Genomic DNA, 21,082 nt, shown 5'->3' on the forward strand with positions numbered 1-21,082 from the left:
GTTTTTATGATTTGCCTTGCCCTGCCCTGCCCTGTTGGAATGACTGCATCAACTGAGTCGGAGGGAGGGGTGGGGGGAGATGGGAGAGCTTCAGGTAAGAACTCCACAGATTCCCCCTGTCTTAGCCTAAGTTAATCAGTTTTTCATGAATGAAGGCCTTTGGTTAATTTCCAGGATGTGGAAATGATTGTTTTTGAGAATTTGGACTAGTTTTATAGTTGTTTTTTGGAGAGAAGATTTGGTGACCTTTTCACTATTCTATGCCAGAATTCACACCCTGTGGTATATTTTTTTTTAAACAAAACTTAAAAAAAGGTAACATATGCAATTCCATGAAGTACCACAAAGTGAAATTTATGTAGGAACCATCTAGCTCAAGAAAAAAAATGATACTTGTATCTCAGAAGCCCCCCACCCCATCTCCTCCTGATCACTACCCTTCTCCCCTCCAGGGGAATCTCACAACTGCATAGGACTGTACAATTGTCTCAAAATAGAAAATTTAATTCTAAGGAAATAAAATAATGCCATTGAAAATGGATGGTATATTTCAATAAAAGGGGTAAGATCAACTAGAGTAGTATACCTGGAAAAAACTGAAACTTGATGCCTACCTCACACCATAGATTTAAAAATTAATTCTGGATGAATTAAAGGTCTAAATGTTAAATCTAAAACAATTTTTTAAAAGCCTTTGATATTGTCAGTCCTTTTAAATTTTAGCATTACTAGTGAATACCTTTTCATAAGTTTATTGGCCATTTGGATATTTGTATGTCATTTTTTTTGTGACCTGTCTGTTTAAAAGTCATATTTGTCTTTTTTCTTTTATTTGTTTATTTTTTTTATAGAGACAGGGTCTTACTATGTTGCCCAGACTGGTCTCAGACTTCCTGCTCAATTAATCCTCCCACCTCAGCATCCCACATAGCTGGGACTACAGGCACCATGCCTGGCTAATTTTTTTTTTTTTTTTTGTAGAGACAGAGTCTCCCTGTGTTGCCTAGACTGGTCTCAAATTCCTGGACTTAAGCAATTCTTCTACCTTGGTCTCCCAAAGTGCTGGGATTACAGGTGTGAGCCACTGCACCTGGCCCCATTTTTCTATTGAGTTGCATTCTTTATCTTATACGTTTGTAGGAATTCTTTATATATCTAGTAATTCTTAATTTTTTGATTATATATGTTGAAAATATCTTCTCTCATTCCATGGCTTGCCATTTCACTCTTTCAGTCATGTATTTTAATGAGAAGAAGTTCTTCATTTTAATGTTTCTGAAGTTCTCCTCCATGGCTAGCATTTTCTGTTAGCTTATAAAGAAATCTTTTCTCACCTTAAGTTCTTGAAGATGCTCTTCTATGTAATCTTCTAGGAGCTTTATTGTTTTACACTTGACATTTAGACTTTTAATCCACCTGTAATTTTTTATCTATGGTGTGAGATGTAAGGATCAAGTGTCAGTTCTTCCCAGGTATACTAATCCAGTTGATTTTACCCCTTTTATTGAAAAATACCATCCATTTTCAATGACATTATTTTATTTCCTTAAAATTAAATTTTCTATTTTAAGACAATTGTACAGTCCCTTGCAATTGTGAGAATAATACAGAGAGATCCCATGTACCCTTTATCCAGTTCCCCCCAGTGGCAACATCCTACAAAACTATAGTATAGTGTCACAACCAGGATATTGACAGTGATACAGTCCAGATACAGAAAAGTCCCATCCCACAAATATTCCTCTTGTTACCCTTTGATAGCCACACCCCCTTTCCTCACCCCTATCCCATCTCTGACCTCTGGTCACCACTAATCCATTCTCCATTTCTATAATTTTGTCTTTTCAAGTACAAATGCTCCTCAATTTATGATAGAGTTACATCCTGATAAACACATCATAAGTCAACAATATGTCAAAAATGCATTTAATACCCCAATAAACCCATTATAAAGTAAAAAAATTATAAATCAAAGCATCGTTAAGTCAGGGACTGTCAGTCTGCTGTGTAAATGGAATCACACAGTATGTAACATTTTCGGATTACATTTGTTTTCCCCCACAAAATTCCCTGGTGATTCATTCAAGTTGTGATGCTTATCAATAGTTTGTTCTTTTCTGTAATTGAGTAGTGACATTATTTCTTAACCTGGGCCTCTCTACTCAGCATACTGTATGTAGTGTGTATACATTTGTGCATGCTCACGCATGTGTGTGCTTCCGTGAGTGTGGAAATATAATTTCAGCATTGCACAGGCTTGTAGTCACCATTCCAGTCATCTAATGTGTCTGAGGGCTGAGAGCTCAGATGGATAAGTGAGGGGAACAAAAGATGAGGTGAGACGCTGGGAGGAACACAGATTCCCGGCTCAGTCCCCAAGCCACCGGTTGCTAAGGAACCATGAATACATTTCTGGGATTGCAGACTGACCCTGTTCCCCTGGGATCTGCAGAGGGCTCAGCTGGGCAGGCCTGGTTCCACCTTTGCTGGGGGCTGGGCCTGGTGCACTACAGACCCTTGAGATGCTGTGGAATTGGTGACAAGGGAAAAGCATGTCCTGTCTCCTTATTTTTAATCATGTTGAATCTCCTAACAACATTATCCATTTACAGCGCCTTGAGCCAGCCAACTTCCCTGGCATGGCCCAGTTTGAAGCCTCTGCAATCATGTGCCCATTACAGATGGTGAGTGCTACACTGAGATGAGTGTCTTGCCCAGATTCACACCGTCCTGAAGCAGGGCCAATGGGGAGTCCTCTGATTCTTTAGCTTTTGGTTGTCTCCATGAGACCTAGAGTGGTAACAGGAGCTCTTCCCCAAGCAGTCAGGGATCTGAGCCAATGCAGCCAGACAATGGGAACCCCTTGAGCCCTCTGGACACCTGGCATCTGGAGAGGGCATTAGGTTAGGAATTGGGGATTGGGACTCTAGCCCTGGCACAGAACTGGCACATTGCCTTCCTGACATATGCATCATCAGATGGAGGGGTGGATGGATGTATAGATGGATGGACTGATGGATGGGTGGATGGATGCATGGGTGGGTGGATGGATGCATGGGTGGGTGGATGGATGCATGGGTGGATGGATGGGTGCATGGGTGGGTGGATGGATGCATGGATGGGTGGATGGATGCATGGGTGGGTGGATGGATGCATGGGTGGGTGGATGGATGCATGGGTGGGTGGATGGATGCATGGGTGGGTGGATGGATGCATGGGTGGATGGATGGGCGGGTGGATGGATGAGCAAGTGGATGGATGGATGGATGGATAGGTGAGTGGATGGATGGGTGGGTAAATGGATGAATAGATGAATAAGTGAATGGATGGATAGATGATGGGTGAATGGATGGAAGAAAGATGAATGGGTGGATGGATAGGTGGGTGAGTGGGTGGGTGGATAGGTGGATGGATGGATGGGTGGATTGGTGGGTGGGTGGATGCTAGAAGGATATATGGATGATGATGGATGGATGGGTGGGTGGGTGAATAGATGAATGGATAGGTGAGTGGCCGGATGGGTGGATGAATGGATGGATGAATGGGTGAATGGATGGATGAAGGATGAGTGGATGGATAGATAGGTAGATGGTTGAGTGGGTGGGTAGATAGGTGGATGGATAAATGGATGGATTGGTGGGTGGTTGCTAGACAGATATATGGATGATGGATGGATGGGTGAGTGTGAATGGATGAATGGATAGGTGGGTGGATGGATGGATGAATGGATAAATGGATGGATGAAGGATGAATGGATGAGTGGGTGGGTGGAGAGGTGGGTGGATGGGTGGATGCTAGAAGGATATATGGATGATGAATGGATGGATGGATGGGTGGGTGTGTGAATTGATGAATGGATGGGTGGGTGGGTGGATGGATGAATGGATGGGTGGGTGGGTGGAGAGGTGGGTGGATGGGTGGATGCTAGAAGGATATATGGATGATAAATGGATGGATGGATGGATGGATGGGGGTGGGTGTGTGAATTTATGAATGGATAGGTGGGTGGGTGGATGGATGGATGGGTGGATGAATGGGTGAATGGATGGATGAAGGATGAGTGGGTGGGTGGAGAGGTGGATGGATGGATGAATTGGTGGGTAAGTGGGTGGATGCTAGAAGGATATATGGATGACAAATGGATGAATGGATGCCTGAATGAGGGAGGATGTAGATTAATGATGATGGAAGTAGATAATGAATGAGTGGATGAGAGATGCAGAGACCTACAGGGACTGGAAAAAGACAGTGTCAGTATGGACAGGAGCTTAGAAGAAATGGGAGTGTAGAAGTCCCCCAGGTAAAGAGGCTAATGTCACCAAATGGCAAATGGAGATACTGAGGCCCCCAGAAGTGGCTTGTCCAAGCCCAGGGAGTCAGAGAGTGACAGAGTTGGGACCCAAACTTGACCCTGCCTAAGTCCAGATCAAGGCTTCCCTCTCCACTGCTTCACGTCTGCAGACAGCAGGGTCTAAACCAGGGGCCAGGGGCCTCCGGGATGCTGACAGAGATCCCAGCAGACAGGAGGTCTGTTTGCACCCTCGGAGGCCGATGCAGGGAGTCTGGGAGTCAGGGCTCTGCGGTCTCCACCCAAGGCTGCCACCTCCTGCTCTGCAGCCTTGGGTGCTTACTCCTGGCAACAAGCATTGATTGAGCACCAGCTGTTTTTGGTCTAAACATTAGGCCCTGGGCTGGACCCTGAGATATTCGGTTGGGTAAGCGCTGTGGTCCCTGATGTTGGGGGACTTATGGCCCTCCCTCAGCTTCCTCATCTATAAAATGGGCAGGGGGTTAGAATCGACACCTCTGAAGGCTGTGTTAGGCTGGAATTCCCAGCTTCAGGGGCCCAGGCCCGACCCACCGCTCCCACGGCCCAGGCCTGGCCCACTGCCAGCTCTGCGTCCCATAAGCTGGCCACCGGGTAGGTCTCTGTTGGCATCGGTGGCCAGTGAGAGCCTAGGGTGTCGTGGAGATCTGTGTGAACCATGGCCTCCCTGTGCAGCTGTCTCAACCCCACACCCGGGACATTGCCAGATTGTGTCTAAAGGCTGGGCCAGGGAGCCCAGGAAATGTTTAACTTTGAAAAATGGACCTTCACAGCTCATTAAGCCTCAGCGGTGCCTCGGGCGGTGTGGGGAAGAAGGAGATGCCAGGGCATGAAATTGCTGAGGTATTTAAAGGCCGATTCTGCATTCCTGACCAGCAGTGTCTGCCTGCCAAGGCCGGCAGTACCAGGCTCCAGGCTGGGCTGGCGCAGCGGTGCTCACGTGCCCAGGATGGCCACGGTGGCTGGCGGGCGGGGGAGTGCCGGGCACAAGGGACTCCTTTCATCTCTGAGTGCCATGACCCTCCTGGCATCTGCTATTTCCTGCCTTTGTGGCCTTTGACGAGACACTTTTTGCCTCTGGGCCTCAGTTTCTCCACTTTCACTGTGGTCTGTGTGCCAAGTAGCACTTCTAGTTTTAGAAGCAGAAGCTGGTTGTAAACTGCACAGATCTGTCTGGCCTGCCCTGCCAAGGCTGGATTGCCAGAGGGTTCCGCGAGTACCGATCGTGGCTGCAGGGACGGGCTGGGCTGCGCTGTGGAGCCTGGGCTGAGGGCTGCTCGCTCTGGCCGTCCGGGTCCACTCGGGGCTCACGGCAGTGTAGGGCACACCTCTCTCCCAAGCCTGGGCCGGGAGGGCCTTGGGACAGGCAGAGTGGAGAGGAGTGGGGCTGAGAGCTTAGGGAGCTTGAATTGGGGGTGCATCCGCGTGGAGCTGGGGAAGAGACAGCCAAGAAAGATTGGGGCTGATCAGCAGAGGCGGGCGATGCTGTGGCACTTTAAACATGGAAAATTGCCTTCGTCATGTACGCTAGATACAGAGGCATAAACAGGGCATACCTGGGGCCAGCGGCCCACTTGCCAGCTGCACCTGCCCCTGGCTGGGTGGAGTGGGGAGGGAGATTCTTGAGGCCCTCCTGGGGCTCCCTCCCCTCAACCTCACCAGCTCCCTGACTCTGCTGTGTGACCTAGGGTCAGTTACCTTACGTCTCTGAGCTTCTATTAATATTTCCTTCATCGGAAACTAGGGACGTTTCCTTAATTCCTAGGTCTGAGGACTGTGGAATCAAAGGAGAGAAAGTGAAAGAACGCCCAGTGGGGGCTGCATCAGCTTCCGCCTCTATGTACCCTGCAGGGAACAGCAGGGACCTCACAAGGCCGGCCTGGGCCTGCGCCACGCTCTGCCGTGTGCTGGCCGGGCTGTTACTCTCTCAGCCTCAGTTTTGTTGTCTGTAAAATGGGCGCAGGTCAGCCTCTCCCGTGAACAAGGCTGTGAGGATTCAGCCCCAGCTGGGCCGGCCCATCCTTCACTCTCCTTAAGGGGTACAGGCCCCTAGGAAGTGACTGCCCACGCAGATCCCTAGTGACCAGATGCTGGGTTCCGCTGGGGTCCTGGTGGTGGGCAGTGCAGGCCCTGGAGATGTTCATGGCCGCGTGGACACCTTCAGAGTCCAGCAGACGTGGGGTTAGGAAGAGAGGATGTACTGGCTGGGGAAGGGAACGCCCATCGGGGCAGCCTCAGAAAGTGCCTGATTCCAAGAGCCTGGGCAGGCGTGTACACATAGGTGACATGGGCTTGGACTGCCCAGTGTGCCTGGCAGCCGTGTACACACACTGGTGTGCCTGAGTAGGTATTTGCACATACATGTACACATAGGCGACATGGGCTTAGACTGCCTGGTGCACCCAGGCAGGTGCGTGCTCCAGGGACAGAGTGTACGGTGTGTGGTGTGGGGCGTGACCCACTTCCTGGTGCGAGAACACATACATGCCTTGCTGGGTGTGTGCACATCTGCAGGGGGGTCCGTGTACACTGCTGTGTGGACACCTCCGGCGGTGCCCAGTCCATGTGAACACGTGCAGGTGAGCACAGACACATGTGTGCATGCCCTTTGTGTGTCCACAGACAGCTGTGTGCGCCACACTCACCCTGCCGCTCGTCCCCATGGCAACCCCAGAGCAGGTGTCTGGGAGACCCTGATCGGTGCTGACAGACACGGGGTGCGGGGCACGTGGGATGGGGCTCCCCAGGGATGGCTGGGCCAATCGGGGTTCCTGCTGGAGAAGAGGCTCCAGCAGGAGTGAGAGTGCTTCCTCCTCCCCAGTCTATGCCACTTCCTCCTGCGTGCCAGCCAGGTGGGCAGCGCTTGGGAAGCCCCCATCTGGCTGTGATTCCTGCAGGGCGATCAGAGCAATACCGCCCCGTCTGGCCTGTCCGTGCGCCCACGCTTAGAGCTGAACAGCCCTCAGGGCCACAGACTCAGCAGGGAGCCCCCAGTCTGAGGTCCTGGTCTCACTTCCTAGAAAGAAACAGAGGCTTGAAGCAGTTCCAGCCGGGGGTCCCCAGCCAGCCCGGGCAGACGCAGGCCCCTCACACTCCACCATGCCCACGTCCATCTGGAAGGAGGCAGGGAGCCCCCAGGTCCCAGGCTTGGGAGGCTGGTGCCAGGCAGGGCTGGGGAATGCCACCACCTTAAACCCACACTGGCCTCCCTGCTGGTGGTTTTCCTGCCTCCCTTTGCCATTTTGCTGGTTATCAAAGACCTTTGCTGCAAGACCCAGGCCGGCCCAGCCCAGCGTCTCCCATCCTCCTGTGAAGTCATCCGCTCAGTTGGCAGGGTTCCCATGGCAACGGCAGTGATGTCACAAAGAGCTGGAGGAGGATGGCTGGAGGGAGGAGTGGGGTGAGGCTCTGGGAGGGGATTCCTGGCTTCTCCCAGGCCTTCTAGAAAGATAGAGCTCTGGTCCATCAGTAACTCAACAGGCCGGGGCTTATGCCCCTAGAAGCAGATCCCAGGGGCACCCCTCGCCTCCCTGAGACAGGAAACCACCTCCTTGAAGGAGTCAGCTCCCCAAGCACCCACACACCCACCTGCCCAGGTGCAGAGGCCCTTGCACGAGCAAGGGTATGAGACGGGAGGCCCTGACACCAAGACGTCACTGTTACCATGCCTGGCCTGCACAGCGGCCCTTTGCCAAACTTAGACTGGCTCTGAGGGCTGCTGGCTGCACCCCCCCCCCACCCAGGGTGCATTCGAGACTGCCTGTCAGCTGCCCTGCCCTTGAGTTTCTTGGTCTCCACTGCTATTGATAGTTTAATTCCAGAACCAAAGAAACTGTCTGTTCCACAGAAGTGGGGGACTCTGAGAGTGTCCCTGACCCTAGCTGCCAACAGCAGCCCTGTGCCCGGCTGGGACAGATTCCAGCTCCCTGCCCTCCCTGTTGAGTGCTGCAGAGGGGCGTCGGGCGTCGTGCAACATGTGCCCATCCCCCTCACTTTGAGTTACACTGCACACGGCTCTGGATGCACATGGCTGTGCCAGGCAGCAGACGTGGCCGACAGGCACATGGTGGGACCTGCTCTGTGGCTCCAGAGCTCATGCGCAGCCCGCTGGGGCTGTGAGGATTCTGTCCGTCCACCAGGAAAGCCAACAGGACCCTGGTCCTGCCTGAGAACCCCAGGAAGTAGCATGCCAGGTGCATGGCGCGCCTCCCAGCCCTTCCCAGCACCAGCTGCGTCCTTCTCCTCCAGGGCTGCAGCTCAAGGCTCAGGTGTCTGCATCGAGGGCACTCCCTAAAGGGCAGGAGCAGGACCATTGGCACAGGCCTGGGCGAGTCTCGCTGGGAGGCAGGAGCATACTCAGCCCCTCAAGCCCATGAACCCCACTTTGAAAACCATGCAGCTGGGTGCGGTCACTCACACCTGTAATCCCAGCACTTTGGGAGGCTAAGGTGGGCGAATCACCTGAGACCAGGAGTTCAAGACCAGCCTGGCCAATGTGCAGAAACCCCGTTCTCTACTAAAAAATACAAAAATTATCCGGGCGTTGTGGCGGACACCTGTAATTCCAGTTACTTGGGAGTCTGAGGCAGGGAGAATTGTTTGAACCCGGGAGGTGGAGGTTGCAGTGAGCCGAGATCGCGCCACTGCACTCCAGCCTGGGCGACAGAGCGAGACTCCATCTCAAAAACAACAAAAAAAACCGTGCTGGTTTGGTTTCACTGACTCCCATTCATTTGTTCACAAACATTTACTCAGCAAATCTTGTTGGGCCCACCAGGCCCTACGGTTACCAGACAAAGTCTGTTTCCTCCTGGAGTGTGCATTTATTAAATGCCTACTGTATGCCGAGCCCCAGGCTGGTTTAGATGTGGGGGCACAGCAGTGAGCAGGGCAGACATGCCTCCTCCCTGCCTTTGTCGGCCCCGGCTCTCATAACAAAAGCCGGACACTGGGGTCTAGACAGCAGCACGCATTGTCTCCCCGCCCCTGAGACTGGAAGTCTGGGATCGGGTGCCTGCGGGGTTGGTTCTAGGAGGGCCACTGTCCTGGTTTGCAGACGGCCACTTTCTCACCGTGTCCTCCCAAGGCAGAGAGAGACAGAGTGTGTGTGTGTGTGTGAGAGAGAGGGAGAAAGAAAGACACGGAGAGAGAGAGAAAGAGGGTGAGAGGGAGAGAAAGAGATGGAGAGAGAGAGAGAGAGACAGAGGGAGAGAGAGGGGGAGAGAGAAAGAAGGAGGGAAAGAGAGGCAGGGAGAGAGAGAGCACGCAAATGCCCTGGTGTGTGTGTCTTTCTTTCTCTTTCTTTCTTTCTTTCTCTCTCTCTCCTTTCTTTCTTTCCTTTCTTTTCTTTCTTTTCCTTCCTTTCTTTCTTTCTCTTTCTTTCTTTCTTTCTGTCCTTCCTTCCTTCCTTCCTTCCCTCCCTCCCTCCCTTTTTCTTTCTTTTTTTCCATAGATGGTCTCCCTCTGTCACCCAGGCTGGAGTGCAGTGACATGATCACAGATCACTGCAGCCTCCACCTCCTGGGCTCAAGCCATCCTCCCACTTCAGGTTCCAGAGTAGCTGGGACCACAGGTCCGTGCCACCACACCCACACACTAATTACTGTTTAAAACTTTTTTCTGTGGAGATGGAGTCTTGCTATGTTGCCCAGGCTAGTCTTGAACTCCTGGCTCAATCAGTCCTCCTGCCTCAGCCTCCCAAAGTGTTGAGATTACAGGTGTGAGCCACGGCGCCCAGCCTGGCATCCTTCCTTGTAAAGGCTCTAATCCCATCACGGGCCCCACCCTCATGACCTCAGCTAACCCCAATCGCCTCCCAGAGACCCCGCTGCCTCCTGTCATCAGCCTGGGGTCAGGGCTTCATCCCACGGATGCTGGGCACACTTCAGCCCACGGCACTGCCCTTAAGGAGCTGAGGGTCTGGTGGGGTGACTCGAGCAAAGGAAGGCGTTAGGAAAACAACGGGTGCCACGGGAAATGACCACGAGCAATGCACTAGCAGGGACTGGTCGTCCCCTTTCGGTGGGGCAGGCTGGAAGGCTTCTCGGAGGAGGTGACTCGCCCAGGCTGGGGTCCAAGGCCCAGCGCCCCTCACTGGCTTTGAGACCTTGGAGAAGCTGCTGCCCTCTTTGATCTGGGCTTCGCAGCAGGGGTAAGACAGCCTAGAGGCAGTGCTGGAGATGAGGATGGCAAGTTGTGCCTCCCCAGGCAGGGCAGAGAGGACCCCCCCCACCCCTCCGGGCAGGAGAGAGGTCAGGTGCCAGGTGTATGGGGGAAGGGGGAGGGTCTCATGCCCGCATTCCCATCCATGGACACGCAGAGGGCCTGAGACCCCTGCTCAGCTGCCGCAGGGTGTGGGACTCAGAGAGGAACAATCGCGCCCCTGCCCGCTCCTCCTCCACGGGGATATCTGGGCTGCTGGAGGGGCCTGTGCAGGGAGGAGCCAGCGCTGGGAGCACCCTGGGGCCTACACTCCCCGCTCCGTGGGGTGGGACTGAGCACCACTAGGTTGACCCTGCCTGCCAGGTCCCGGCACAGCCGAGGCCAGCCCGGTGTACAGCACGTGTTTAGGGTCTGGATTCCCAGCTTCCCACTGGCCTTGGGACCTCTGAGCCTGTCTTCTCATCCACAGACCCAGGCGTACAATTGGGAAAATCGGTATTTGTCACATTTGCAACAACTGCTGTGTGATCTGAGACCCTTCTCTAGGGCGGTCTCCACTTCCTGCCCCCACCCCTCGTCCTTCAGGGACTTTGTCTCTGTTTTTCACCCAGATCGGGGCTGCCTGCCCATGAACACATTCAGGCATGTGTCACCTGAACTGATTTTTAAAAAATTATTTAATTGTAATTTATTTGAGAGACAGGGTCTCTCTCTGTCGCCCAGGCTGGAGTGCAGTGGTGCAATCACGGCTCACTGCAGCCTTGAACTCCTGACTTCAAGTGATCCTCCCGCCTCAGCCTCCAGGTGTGGGAAGAAAGGAGAGACAGACAGGGCAGTGGGGCTGGGGCCAGGCCTCGGCTTCCCGCAGAGCCGGCCGGCGGGCGGGTGCTGACTGAGGCAGCGGGCTTGGAGAAGACGTTGGACTTTCTTTTCTCTTTCTAATAAATATTTCCAAATGTGCCTGACACAACAGTTACCATCTCTCCTGGCCTTGTGCATCTCTCTAGATGTCTTTTTTTCCTATGATGCCTACATTTGAACATCTCGCCAAATTTTTAGCCGATTAGATTCCGAGGGAACCTCAGCCTTCATTTCAGGCAAACAAGCAAATTTCAAGCCTCATTTTCTACTTCTAATAAGCATTTATCAAATTTACAGCTCTCATATACAATTCATCAGGTTAATGCCTTCGGAATATTCCTGCCTCCCTTTTGTGGCAATTTTCTTTTCCTGCGTTGCACCCTCGGCACTCTCTCTGACTTTGCTAAAGCAAATTAGCACGTCAGCTTCCTGTCGGGTGAGGAGTGGTTGGGCTACAGCAGTGAGAAGATGGGGCGAGGGGGCCTGGCCACCATTAGCAGCCACAATGAGATTTTTTTTACAGCGTATAAAACATTGTGCCATCCTGAATCACAAAGTCCTAATTAAACACGAATCCTTTTCTGGGGACCTGGCATTTAAATATGTGTAATAACATATTATTTCTCTCTTTAATTTCAAAAGCAATATACATGTGTATACACTAAAGAAAACTAGGAAAATGCTGAAAACAGGAGATGTAAACTCTGGCTCCACCATGCAAGAGAAGCTTGTCAGCATTTTAGAGCTTCTCCTTCTGGTCTTTTTTCTTCTTTTGACGATCGGCGTTTGTTTCAGGGTTGATATCACTCTTAAAAGAAACTTAAAAATGTAAGATGTAAGTTACATACAGAAAAGTTCACAAATCCTCACTGTGCACAGCTTAATGAATTTTCACAAGCACCCCAGTGAAGAAACAGAACAAAACCAGCTCCCCCCACCCCCCCGCCACCAGCCCCAGAAGTCTCCTGATGGTCTCTTTAGGTCACCTCTCCTCCACCTCAGGGTAAACATTACCCCGGCTCCTTCCAGCATAGCTGAATTTTGCCTGTGTTTTTATGTTGTATGAATGGAACCATCCATTATATACACATATTCTGTCTGGGTGCTTCTGCACCTTGCACCTGTGAAATTCATTCATCCTTGTTAGATGTGATGGCAGTTCCTTCCTCTTCATTGCCGAATAGTATTCCCAGGTAAGGCTGTACCCCTTCTCTGCTTGATGGCCTTTCAGGTTGTTTCTTGTCTGGGCTATCGTGGGTACTGTGAGCAGTGATGCACCTCCCCGCACGTGTGTTTTGTAGAGACATGTTGATATGTCTGTCCATCTTGAGAATGGACTTGTTGAGTCTGATCATTCACTGATCTCCAGCAGTTTCCAAGTTGCGGCCAGGTGCAGTGGCTCACACCTGTAATCCCAGCACTTTGGGAGGCTGAGGTGGGCAGATCACTTGAGCCCAGGAGTTTGAAACAAGCCTGGGCAACATAGTGAGACCCTGTCTCTGAAAATTATTTATTTTTAATTATCTGGGTGTAGTGAGACATACCTGTGGGCCCAGCTACTCAGGAGGCTGAGGTGGGAGGATCACTTGAGCCCTAGGGGGTCTAGGTTGCAGTGCACCATGATTGAGCCACTGCACTCCAGCCTGGTTGACAAAGCGAGACTCCATCATAAATAAATAAATAAATAAATTGCCACAGTCTAATAATAATAATAATAAGGGTGTGCTTTAATTGATTTAGTTATTCTCCTCTTTTTTTTTTTTTTTTTGGAGATGGAGTCTCTGTTGACCAGGCTGGAGTGCAATGGCGCGATCTCGGCTCACTGCAACCTCCACCTCCCAGGTTCAAGCGATCCTCCTGCTTCAGCCTCCCGAGTAGCTGGGATTATAGGCGCGTGCTACCATGCCCGGCTAATTTTTGTATTTTTAGTAGAGATGGGGTTTCACCATGTTGGCCAGGCTGGTCTCGAACTCCTGATCTCAGGTGATCCGCCCGCCTCAGCCTCCCAAAGTGCTGGGATTACAGGTGTGAGCCCCCGTGCCCGGCCTCATCATTGTCTTCTTATTGAAAACTTTGGTGGCTTCCGGTTTTTTTCCTTCTCTATCAAGCAGCAATGGAAATCTTTGGCTGTACATGGTTTTCTGTCTGTGATTCTCTCCTTCTGGTAGGTTCTCAGGAGTGGGGCTGCTGGGTGAAAGTCACGCCACCCCTCACAGCCCTGTAGTGCTGTAGACTGAATTGGAACAAACCGTCTGTGCAGCAGGGTGCAAAAGTCCCGTCTGAGTCAGGGAAAGAATAACTGCCGTGTGAACTTTGTGTGAATGTATCTGTGTAACCCCAGTCAGGGTGAAGACCTAGAATGTTGGCGCCCCTCAGAGGGTTCTGGTGCTTTCTTTCTCGATCCCAGCGCTCTGTCATTCCTGATCGTAACAACCAGCATTCCTGGACAGTTGATTCTGGATTTGCCTGTTTCTGAACTTCCCATAAATGAAATCTTTGCATAGTTCTTCCCTTCTGACCTCGTTCTTCTGGCCAGCACTATCGGGGGGAGATGTACCCATTCATTGTGCTTGGTGCTGGTTCATTCTCATCAGTGAAGAGTGTTCTGTCCTAAGAGGGCATCAAGGTCGGTTCCAGTTTGGGGCCGTGGTGAGCTCCCTTACATATCTCTTGCTTCACACATGTGGGACCCTCCCTGAGATTTACACCCCAGAGAACAGTCGCCGGCTCTTTCCCAAAGCGGTGATGAGGCTTTGCACCCTCAGGACAGCGGACGAGAGTTCCTGTTGCTCCACATCCTCCTTCCCCAGCGCCAGATCTGATGAGATGCCTGAAGCCTCACCGGTCTGGCGGGTGTGTCCTGATATCTTACCAAGCTTTCATTTGAATTTCCCTGGCGAGTAATGCAGTTGAGCACGGGGTTTTTGGCCGTGTGGATGTCCTCATTTGTGAAATGCCTTTTCAAGATCTCTGCTCATTTTATGACTGAGGTGTCGGTTTTCCTTATTAATTCATCAGAGGTGTTTATGATTCTGAATGAGATCACATTCTCTCAGAAGATAGCTATCGTGTAGTTTGTGTTTTAATACTTTGCATGATGTATGTGTGCGTGTGCGCGTGTGTGTGCTTGTGTGTATGTGTGTGCGTGTGTGCGTGCGTGTGTGCGTGCTTGTGTGTATGTGTGTGCGTGTGCGTGCGTGCGTGTCTGCGTGCGTGTGTGTGTGCGTGCTTGTGTGTATGTGTGTGTGTGTGCATGCGTGTGTGTGCATATTTTAGAGACAGAGTCTTGATCTGTTGCCCAGGCTGGAGTGCAGTGGTAGGATCATGGCTCACTACACCCTTGTACTCCCTGGCTCAAGTGATCCTCCCACCTCAGCCTCCAGCGTAGCTGGGACTACAGGCACACTCCATCATGCCTGTCTAATTTTTTACATAAATTTTGTAGACACAGTGTCTTCTTATGTTGCCCAGGCTAGCTTTTCATAGTATATTTTTACGAGCAGAAATTCTTTATTTTTATGTAGTAATATTTATGAATATATTCTTGCATGAGTGGGAAGAAATTCTTCCCTGTCTGTCGGTCATCAATATATTTTTCTGGCTGGATGCAGTGGCTCGTGCTTGTAATCCCAGCACTTTGGGAGGCCGAGGTGGGAAGACTGCTTGAGCCCAGGAGTTCAAGACCAGCCTGGGCAACATGGCAAGACCCCTTCTCTAAAAAAGAATTAATGGGGCACAGATGTGCATGCCTGTAGTCCTAGCTACTTGGGAGGCTGGGGTGGGAGGATCACCTGAGGCTGAGAAGTTCGAGGCTGCAGTGAGCTGTGATTATGCCACTGCATTCCAGCCTGTGAAACAGAGTGAGACCCTATCTCAATCCACAAATATATATTTGTATTATGTATACATATTTTATCTTTTTATCTGCTTTATCTTTCAAAATGTACAGTTCTTCTTTTTGCATTTAGCTCTGTAATCAGCCTGGAGTTGACTTTATATGTGATGTGAAGCAGGTATTCAGTTTCATTTTTTCCCATATATATTCAATTTATTGAAAAGTTATGCCTCCTCTCTCTATTAAGGGCTGCCTCATGGGTCTGGATTTTTCTGTTCGTTCCATGGGCTTGTGTGTCTAATCTTATAATAATATCTCAACCACCATAGCTTTATAGTCAACTGTCATTATCTGATGGAAGAAGACCCATCCTCGGCTGGGCGCAGTGGCTCACGCTTGTAATCCCAGCACTTTGGGAGGCCAAGGTGGGCAGATAATGAGGTCAGGAGATCGAGACCATCCTGGCTAACACAGTGAAACCCCATCTCTACTAAAAATACAAAAAATTAGCCGGGCGTGGTGGTGCGTGCCTGTAGTCCCAGCTACTTGGGAGGCTGAGGCAGGAGAATGGTGTGAACTGGGAGGCGGAGATTGCAGTGAACCAAGATCACACCACTGCACTCTAGCCTGGGCGACAGAGTGAAACTCCATCTGGGGAAAGAAAAAAAAAAAAAAAGAAGACCCTCTCTCACTCCACCTTGTTCTTTTTATTTAGTGACATTCTTGGCTTTTTATTCTTCCATATACATTTTAGAATTAGCTTGTCAAGTTCCACAAAAAGAAAAAAAAAAGGACTGTGATTTTGATTGAGATTGCCTTGAATGTATAAATTAATTTGAAGAGTGTTGATGTTTCATAAATGTTCATTTTCTATTCATTACAGATGTATAGAAATTCAATATATATTTGTATATGAATTTTATGCTAATATTTTATTAATTTTGGTAACATACATTCTTTTGGACTTTTTATGTACATAATCACATCGTCTGTGAATAGTGAGAGCTTCGTTTCTTTCTTTCTGAATCTTATAATTTTTGTTTCTTTTTCTTGCCTTATTGCAATGGCTGCAACTACTAGCACCATGCTGAATCAGAGTGGTGGCAGCAAGTATCCTTGGTTGCTCTTGACTGCAAAAAGTTCTAGCTGCACCGTGGTGTGATGTGCTGTAAGTTACACACATGTTAAGAGTGTTAGATCTGTATTGCCAAATGACTTTCCAAAAGAATTGTGCCAATTTCACCACAACCGTGCCAGCACTGCAATGCACTGCGATTTATTTTTAGTTTGGTGTTTTTGTTTTTTTAGATCATGTCTACTTTGATGGGCCCATGGTGTCTCATTGTATTTTCTAAACATTTGCATTTTCCTGATTATACGGGAGGTTGAGCATTGGGCCATACGTTTCATAACCACCTGTATTTTGTGTTTTGTGTTTGTTCCTTTACAAATTTGTTTATATGCTGTTGATGTTTCCCTAATGAATTTGAATGAGTTCTTTACATAATGAAGATAGTTATCATTTATCTGTCACATTCGCCACAAATATCTTTCCCTGTCTGCTATACAGCTTTTAATTTGGGTTACTTTTTGTGTTCCTTTTTCTTATTTTTATTTGGTCAAATCTGCCTCCTTTTTCTTTTAAAATTTATTCTCTTCCTTCTGAGCTTGGAAAGCCTGTTTCCCTCCTGAGAACTGATAAGTATTGAATTCTGTTTTCTTCCAGCTTTTTTATGGCTTAATATTTCATATTTAACTGTTTACCCCGTCTGGAATTTGTGGGGCTGTGGGGTGTGAAGTGAGGAGTTAATTGCCGCTTGCAGTTTACCAGGGGATGGGGCCTCATTTGCACTTCCAAGTCTCTGGGCTCAGCTTCCTCTGTCGGCGCTGAGCGGGGGAGATTAAAGGAAGCAGGGAGGTGGCATCTTGTGCGCTGGGATTGATTGTGGAGCCCTAATTACCACGGGGACAATCCTACTGGCAGCCTCTGCCTGAGTTTCAGTCCAAAGCAAAGAACTCTCGGCCAAGTTTAGCCACATCCAGTGTAACCTTGGGGAGGTCTCTGTGTATGTTTGAGACTCTGTTTCCCGGTTTGTGAAATGTGGGTACTGATGACACCTGTCCTGTAAGGGCTGTCGCCGGGACTGTGTGCCGGGGGGTTTGTCCTGCAAAAAGCAAGGGGCTGGGTGGGCTCAGTACAAATCCTGGCTCTTCTGTGTGACCTTCGGCAAGAGGTGTCACTGCGGTGTGCCTCAGTTTCTCCATCTGAAAACAGGGATAATAAAGCTGGAGTTTCCACCTCCTCTTGGGGCTGGAGGATGATTCTGCAAGTCAGCCCACGGGAGGGCCTGGCGTTTGCGACAGGTGCACAACCGCTGTTGTTCTTGTTATGGCTGCCGCTCAGGAGAAGGGAGCCTGCAGCCGGGCATGGTGGCCTCTGGGTGGGGGACCCTGCCAGCTGTGAGTGGGCTGGTGGGTGGGGCCACGTCCTTTTCCCAGCGCCGATGGAGGCCATACTCTCCCCCTCCTCACCCCAAAACTGGGTTGTGAGGAATGGGCACCCAGAGACCCAGTCTCTTGGTCCTGATCCAGACAAAAGGACCAGCGTTGCCTGTAGAACCTACACTACACACACACAAGCACACAGACACTCACACATGCACACACAAGCACACATGTATACACACGCACATGCGCACACACTCGTGCATACAGTCGCACACACATGCACACATGCATGTGTACACGTGCTCACACACAGCCAGACCCTCCGTAAACACATGGTGATACACACAAAGCCATGTGGGTCACTGGGTCTTGACTCCTCCCCACCCCAGGAGGCTCCACCCGTAGCAGTACTAGGTGGGGGTCAGCTTGGGGTCCTGAGTGTGACGTGGGGTACGCAGTCAGATCACCCACTGCCCTTGCTTGTGAGTCCCGTCTCCCTCACTCTGAGACCCCGCATCACATCACCCCTGCGAGGTCAGTGCCAGGCCTGGGCACCCCTCCCCAGCCAGGTGCCCAGCCCCCCAGTGCGGGGGCAGGGACTTGAGTGGGAATGTCCCCTGCCTGCTGAGGGCCTGCCTGCTGTATGCTGGGGTGTGGGCTGGGCAGGCCCCACACCAAGGGTCAGCCCTGTCCACGAGGGCTCAAGGTCAGCTTAGAGCCTCATGGAGCTTCCGGCTGGAGAGAAGGCAGCCGTGTGTGTCCCCATCAGAATGTGGAGATGGGGACAGTGAGGATGGGCCCTGAACGGAGGAGCCAGCCTGGGCGGGTCTGCGAGAGGCTCCCAGGTCGGGGGCACAGGAAGTGCAGAGGGCAGAGGTGGGGACCTGCTGTGGGGGGAGGGCGTATTGGAGAACAGAGGGACACCCAGTAGCCAGAGGGCAGAGCCCACAGGAGGTAACAGCCTGAGGGCTGCACGTCACACCCACAGGGCCCAGGGGTGGGCAGCATGGAGATGCGGGGTGGCAGGGACCCTGGGCGGGGCGGCACAGCTGTGTGGGAGGCTGGGCTGCTGGCATCAGCAGGCGCCCCTCCTCCCCACCTCGCTAAACAATCATGGCACAAAATATGCAAATGGTATAATTACTGTTATTTGTTTTGCTGATATAAGTGTTTGAAATGCAAATGTCAAGTTTGGGCGCCTTCATTTTTCCAACCCTCTCACCCGGACATTTGCAAGTTGATGAGTTGTTCCTTGTCCTGCAAGGAGGAGGAGAGGCCCCCACCCCCAACCGCCAGGGTGCCAGGGGAGTGAGTCCAGTGCAGCAGCCGCCACCACCTGCCGGAGGGCACTGCTGGGCCCCACTTCTGACGGCACACAGTGGGCACCTCAGACGGCAGACCTCACAACCTCACCGTGCACCTGTGTGATCAGCCGCTCGGAGCCTCAGTTTACCCTCGCCTCTGGAGGCTGCTCTCCCTCTGGGCCCCTGCCCTTTCTGGCCCTGCCCTTTCTGGCTCATGGCAACTCAGTGGATAGCTTTGGGCCTCGGTTTCCCATCCACAACATCCTGCACAGATTCATTGCCCTTCTGTAAAGTAGAGTCTTAGTGTCCCAGGATGGTCCTCGGGGAGGTCTGATGAGCCCCCGAATATCACAGACAAAACTGCCTGTGTATTTTCCAGGGTGGGTTCTTAGCTTTGACCCCTCCAGCCCAGTGGTCTCTGAGGCTCCCCAGCCTGCGGTTCCAGACGAGATTGAACTGTGAGCCTGCACCCCGACAAAGGGATGGTCACGATCGTCCTTGTTCTACAGGAAGGGAAAGTGAGGCACAGCATTTCAGGGGCTTGTCAAGGTCACGGCAGTGGTGGTGTCGCTGAGCTGCCAGTCTAGCCTCCCTCTGGGTTCCTCCTCCGAGCCACCGCGGACCACATACAAGAGCAGGAGCCACCACTTCTTCAAAACCCAGCAGCTGGCTGGGCATCGTGGCTCACGCCTGTAATCCCAGCACTTTGGGAGGCCGAGGTGGGTGGATCACGAGGTCAGGAGTTCAAGACCAGCCTGGCCAAGATGGTGAAACCTCATCTCTACTAAAAATACAAAAATTAGCCAGGCATGGTGGTGGGTGCCTGTGATCCCAGCTACTCGGGAGGCTGAGGCAGAGAATTGCTTGAACCCCGGAGGCAGAGGTTGCAGTGAGCCGAGATGGTACCACTGCACTCCAGCCTGGGCAACAGAGTGAGACTCTGTCTCCAAAAAAAAAAAAAAAACCAGCAGTTCCACATCCTCCAAGTCCCACCGTGCACTGCTGCCACCCACACCACCCTGAATCTCCATGACATGCAAATCTGGGTGTGCCCCCCCGCCCTCCGCCGCCTTCCCAGTGCAGCCCCTGGGCCAGCAGCTGCTGCGTGTTAGATCACCAGTGACCGCACAAATGCCTGATCGATGCTGGCTGTTCAGAAGCATGGGTTTCTAGCAGCAATGCAAGGGCCACTGTGAGGTTGTCTAATCACCTTCACTCCTATAAAGTGCACAGCCCCAGAGAGACCACCCTCCAGGCTTGGCTGGCTTCTACTGAGTGGATGAGTGGGCCCCTGCACCCCACCTTGTGTCCAGCCCCTTGGGTGCCATGCGTTGGCAGGTGCTAGGCGGGATGTTGGGTTAAAGCTTGGGCTGTGCCTGAGGTGGTGCGTTGGATGCCTGGGCCCAGATGTGTCTGAGTGAGCCTTTGTGGAGAGCGATGGGTGTGCCTGTGTGCGTTGAGCGTGCATGCCTCTGTGTGTGCATGCATGTGTGAGTTCATGTGTATGTGCACACATGTGCAACACACGTACATGTGTACATATGCGTGCACGCACACACGTGTCTGTGTATACACACAGTCTGCTTGTGATGCTAATGGAGAGTGAAAAGCTCCAGGGCAGGTGCCCTGACGTGCACACCGTGCCCAGCACACGCGTGTGAGAACGTGCAGAGCCCGCTCCCAAGGGGTCTGGGCCTCTGCTCACAGTGACACGGTGGTTCCGTGATGTCTGGCTGTTCCGCTTTTGGATGGCTTTGCTGGAAAGTCCAAGAGCAGCTGGAAATCCGCGTCCTGGCCCGACCCCTCCACGTGACTGCAGGCTGGCCGCACACGCCTGTCTCCTAGTCTGTAACATGGAGTGCTTTGCAGAGCTGGGCTGAGTATACAGTAGGCACTCCACAAGCATGCATTCCTGCCTCTCCCTGGGGCTTTGCAGGAGGCTGGTGGGCAAATGCCCTGCATCGCAGCATCTGCCCTCCCAGCGCGGGAAGCAGGGGCAACCCTGGGGCTGATGGATGCCCTGGGAGAGGCCGTGGGCAGGACCAAGCAAAGGAAGCGGGCACGGGCTGGGTAGACGGCAGGGGGGCTCGTGGGGCAAAGGCCTGGGGCAGAGCGGGTGTGAGCCTGGAAGCCTCCTCTTATTTT

At 51.6% G+C, this 21,082-nt stretch overlaps 1 protein-coding gene and 1 pseudogene across 4 annotated transcripts in view; one reads left to right on the forward strand and one right to left on the reverse strand.

The window, feature by feature from the left end:
* Positions 1 to 21,082, forward strand: part of ELFN1 (extracellular leucine rich repeat and fibronectin type III domain containing 1) — an 85,212-nt gene that overhangs the window by 21,488 nt on the left and 42,642 nt on the right. The window lies entirely within an intron of this gene.
* LOC112131296 (uncharacterized) lies at positions 6,272 to 8,526 on the reverse strand (annotated as a pseudogene).

This window comes from Pongo abelii, chromosome 6 (genome assembly GCF_028885655.2).
Source record: "Pongo abelii isolate AG06213 chromosome 6, NHGRI_mPonAbe1-v2.0_pri, whole genome shotgun sequence".
Taxonomy (NCBI): domain Eukaryota; kingdom Metazoa; phylum Chordata; class Mammalia; order Primates; family Hominidae; genus Pongo; species Pongo abelii.